Source organism: Staurois parvus, unplaced genomic scaffold (assembly GCF_062004578.1).
Source record: "Staurois parvus isolate SC_StPar_1 unplaced genomic scaffold, SC_StPar_1.0 ptg001192l, whole genome shotgun sequence".
NCBI lineage: Eukaryota > Metazoa > Chordata > Amphibia > Anura > Ranidae > Staurois > Staurois parvus.
Window position 1 is genome coordinate 1,574,808 of NW_028318988.1, and position 4,888 is coordinate 1,579,695.

A 4,888-nucleotide genomic window follows, 5' to 3' on the forward strand; every position below is an offset into this window, starting at 1 on the left:
GATAACATCAGACGTGCATCTCTTTTGGCTAACTTAGCTAGGTCTCGCAATATTCCTGCCTGTTTCCTGTCCCTAGATATCCGGAAAGCATTTGATACAGTCTCATGGCCATACCTCAGCTATATATTGCGTCGTTGGGGTTTTGGCCCACATTTTTTAACCTGGATCTTCTCGCTATATTGAAAGCCCTCGACCAGAATTAGGTATCTGGGACACAGGTCGGCTCAGTTCCCAATTTCCAGAGGCACGAGACAAGGCTGCCCTCTGTCCCCTCTGCTCTTTGCCCTGGCTATAGAGCCTCTGGCCCTCTTAATTAGAGCTAACCCGGATATCAGGGGACTTGAGATAGGAGGCACGCATCATAAGTTATGTCTCTTCGCGGATGATGTATTGCTTTTTCTTACATCTCCATTGACTTCCACTCCTTCTCTACTCCGGCTCCTCGAGGCGTTTGGCTCGCTCTCTGGTTTGATAATAAACCCAAATAAATCAACAGCACTCAACATCTCTCTCCCTCACTTAGAGTTGACGCACCTAAAGCAGATTCTACCATTCCCTTGGTCGCTCTGTCATATCCCTTTCTTGGGTATTAAACTGACCCCTAAGTTATCGGACCTTTACGTAGCTAACTATCTTCCGATGCTAAACCATCTTTCTGCCCTCTTGATCAAATGGTCTTCCTTACCCCTCGCATGGCTAGGCAGAATAGCAGTTATCAAGATGTCAATCCTCCCAAAAATTCTATATCTATTTAGAGTCCTCCCAGTTCCAGTCCCTCCTCACTACCTCCGCACACTACAACCTATGTATGGGGCAATACTCGTCCTCGTATACCTCGCTCCACCCTATACCGTCCTAAGCTCAATGGTGGTCTAGGCTTACCTGACATCAGCAAATACTATCAAGCAGCGCATTTAGCCTAATTATCCAAATACCATGCAACCTTTGAAATCCCTCAATGGGTTGCACTTGAATCGATAGAATATGACCCCTTAACTACAGCTAACTTACTCTGGTGGAGGCCTATAGACCGCCGTTCCATAACCAACCCCATCACTTCTCACTTTTTATCCTTATGGGATAAACTGAAAACCCGATATCCCCTCCAATCACTACATAATCCTCTGCTCTCGTTTTTACGAAACCCAGCTTTTCCCCCGGCCTGGCAGACGCCCCTTTTATTCAAAGCCTGGTCCTCTTCTAATTTGCTCCGCACGCATCATTTCCTGCAGAGGAATAAGTTTAAATCCTTTGCCTCGCTGCGGGAAACACATGGCCTCCCAGCGTCCGAGATATTCCGATACTTGCAGCTACAACACTTTTACGCCCCATATACCACAATAACCAATCGACCAGACACCATGTCTTTCTTTGAACGAGCGTGCTATAAAGACCCTCATAGACGTGGGCTTATTTCTTGCTTATATTCACTCTTCACTACTTCAATTACCACGTCCCCCCCTCTGTATACCCATAAGTGGGAAGTGGATTTAGGTAAGAAACTCGACCCTTCTGATTGGGACCACATCTGGTCTAACACGAAATCGTCTTCGCAGAACATTGTAGCATTGGAAACGAATTATAAAGTTTTAACCCGCTGGTACTTGGTCCCAGCGAGAATCGCAAAATTTACCCCTAATTACTCGCCCAACTGTTTTAGAGGCTGTACAGACTTAGGAACACACTACCATGTGTGGTGGGAATGCCCAGTGGACCGAGCCTTTTGGGATGAAATCTTCACCATGATATCTACACTTATCACTATCACTCTACGACCCGACCCAACAACAGCCCTACTTAATCAGTGCCCCCCTGGCATCTCCAACTCACAATTCAAGCTCCTTATGCAAGTTACAACAGCGGCTAAGCAGGTTATAGCGAAATCCTGGAAATCCCCTACCCTAAGTGTTGCTGCCGTCAAAACCAGAATAACACAAGCCATGATACATGCGAAGGGGGAAGCCACAATTCTAGACACGATCCCTAAATTTTTACACATATGGAGCCCCTGGGTAGAGCGCTTCCTCCCACCTAACTTTGATGAATCACTCCTTCTCCCATGATTTCTGTACTGTACGCCTAGGATACTGTCAATGGTCCTTTGTAGGCGGCACGTAGAGCTCGCTGTAAGCTTGTTGAATGCTCATGGAGTCATTGTTGTTGTTCCCTTTCCCATACCCTCCCTTCCTCCTCCAACTGATCCCCCTCCAAACTTCTCCCTATTTCTTAAATGTACATAGGAGACGCTACTTTGATTGGCTGGGACGATAATGTCCTCTATTGCCGACTTTTATATTCCTGCTTTTGCTAGAATTGTATAGACATTCGTAATGTGATCCTCATTCATTTTTCTTTAATGTCCTACTGCCTCTTCAATGTCTAATGTATATCAACTAAGTCTCCCTGATTGTGTTGTCAAAGTTTTCTCTCTTGTTAATAAAAATGTTTGAACAAGAAAAAAATAAATAAATAAATAAACTCGGTGCCCAAGTTTCCAAATGGTCAGTCCGCCCCTGGGCTATGCATCAAACAGTACATTCCCAGTAAAAGGGACAGATATGGGGTGAAGATGAAAAAACTCTACAAAAGGGTCACAGGGTACACGTATGCCCCCCCCCCCCCCGGGTATGTATGAAGGAAAGGAAACCCAGTTGCAGCCACCTGACTGCCAAACCTATATGGGGAGCAGTGGAAAAGTTGTTTGGGACCTTGTAACACCACTATTCAATAAGGGGTATCACCTCTACCTGGACAATTATTACACCAGCCTTCCTTTTTTCCTACTTCGATATTAATGAAGTATGGTGAACGTATTTCTGATGACTTGCCATTTTTCTTTATCTAATATTCTGATCATTTGCCTGCTGCCTGAACTGATCATGTCTCTGCTGGCTGCATGAGCTGACCGTGGCCTCTGAATGAACCATGCCTCTGCCAACCATCTGAACTGACCCTGGCCTGTTTATCAACCATTCCTCTTCCTACTGCCTGAATTGACCCTGGCTTGTTTATCAACTGGGTTTCTGCCTTCCACCTGAACTGTCCTCGGCCTGTTAATTGTAGTAGTGAGATTCAGGATAACATGGGGATCTCAGGTATGTGAGGGGCTTCTGAGTATTGTTTCAGAGTGGAGAAAACTATGTTTTGTTGTTTTCTCTGGGTTTTATAATTCCCAGATCAGGGTCTGGAGGCTTCGAAGAGCTTTGGTGGGAAGAAGCCTCTACTTCTGTGTCCAGGTTTTACCTGACTGAGGTTCCAAGCCTGATGTTTCTGTCTGCTGCCTGGACAATCCTTTGGCTATTTTCTGACCATGTCTGAGCCTGGTTAATTGATTATCCCTCTGCTTGCTGCATGAACTGACCCTGACCTGTTAATTGACCATGTTTCTGCCTGCTGCTTGAACTTACCCTGGTCTGTTAATCAACCATGCCTCTGTCCGCTGCCTGAACTGACCCTTGCCTGTTTACCGACCATGCCTTTGCCTGCCACCTTAACTGACCTTGGCCTGTTTATCAACCATGTTCCTGCCTGCTGCCTGGACCAATCCTTTGGCTGTGCTGAATATGTTTCTGCCTGCTGCCTGGATGATTCCTTTGGCTGTTTACAATCACTACTCTGCCTGCGGCCTGGACCAATGCTTTACCTGTTTTGCTGACCATATTGTTAAATATACTAGAATATGGTAATATTGGTTGGATACACATAATATTGCAATAGGGTTTTGTTTTTGCACTTTAAGAATTTTTGCATTTGTATACAGAGACGGTCTGTATATCCGTGATATAGCATGCTAATAGGGTGTTGAGGAGCACTTTTTTAAATAATAATTGCTATGTTTGTATTATGACAACGTTGTCATTCTGTTTTTATTGGTGATAGGTGAAGGTTTATTTTGTATTCAGTGATTGTCATCATTTTGATACTAACCCAATTTATTTTGGGTTGTTTTTTGGTAGTAGATTATGGTAGTAACAAGAAACACACAGCTAAAATAAAAACAATTATTTTTTTTTATTATTTTGGGCCAGTTTTCCTCTGATAATAAAAACAAAATCAGTAGATATCCATTACCATTTACCACCAAATGAAATTCCCAATTTGTCCTGAAAAAAAAGGTATAATTCACCTGGATGTACAAAGTAGTTGTGATGATATGTACGGTTTTACTAACACATGTCAAAGTTGTAAAATTTTACTTAGGCTTTAAGATTTGTTTTACCCTTAGGCATGAAGAGGTTAAGGAACTAAAGAAGGATAGAGCCAGCTAGTGCCAATAAAATAAAATCAATGCAAGCAAAGAGCTCACACTTAAAGAGGGCCCACAGAGAACTACTGCGGTATTTTGCGGTGTTTTACCATGTTTTGCCTCATTTTTCAGCGTTAGATTGTTTTTACAGCTAGAAAACTCCTCTAGAAATCCACTAGTCCTGGGGGGTTTTTTTCAGCCAAAACACTTTCCAGCCAAAAAACGTTGATTCCAGTCTATGTGTGCATGGACCAGGGGCGGGCCTCCAAAAAATGTGATAGGTAGCCAAGAAATTGGATGTTTCATTTATGTCCCTTGAACAACTGAAGGTGCTCCTTGGATGTTGAACCTCTGTATGTGGCAGGGGCGGACTGACCTTTTGGAAACTTGGGCACTGCCCGAGGGCACGGGGCCAGTAGGGGGCCCCATGAGATGCCCCTGGTACCTTTTTCATAGTCTTTTTTGAGTTTGGGCAAGGACACAGGGGCCCCATGATCCCCTATTGCCCAGGGGCCCCATGATCCCCTATTGCCCAGGGGCCCCATGAGTTATGGACACATAAGATAACATGCTGGGGGGTTTACTGGCTGTAGAAAAAAAACGTCCAAACCCAAAAACAGCCGCCGTAAAACCGTCAAGTGT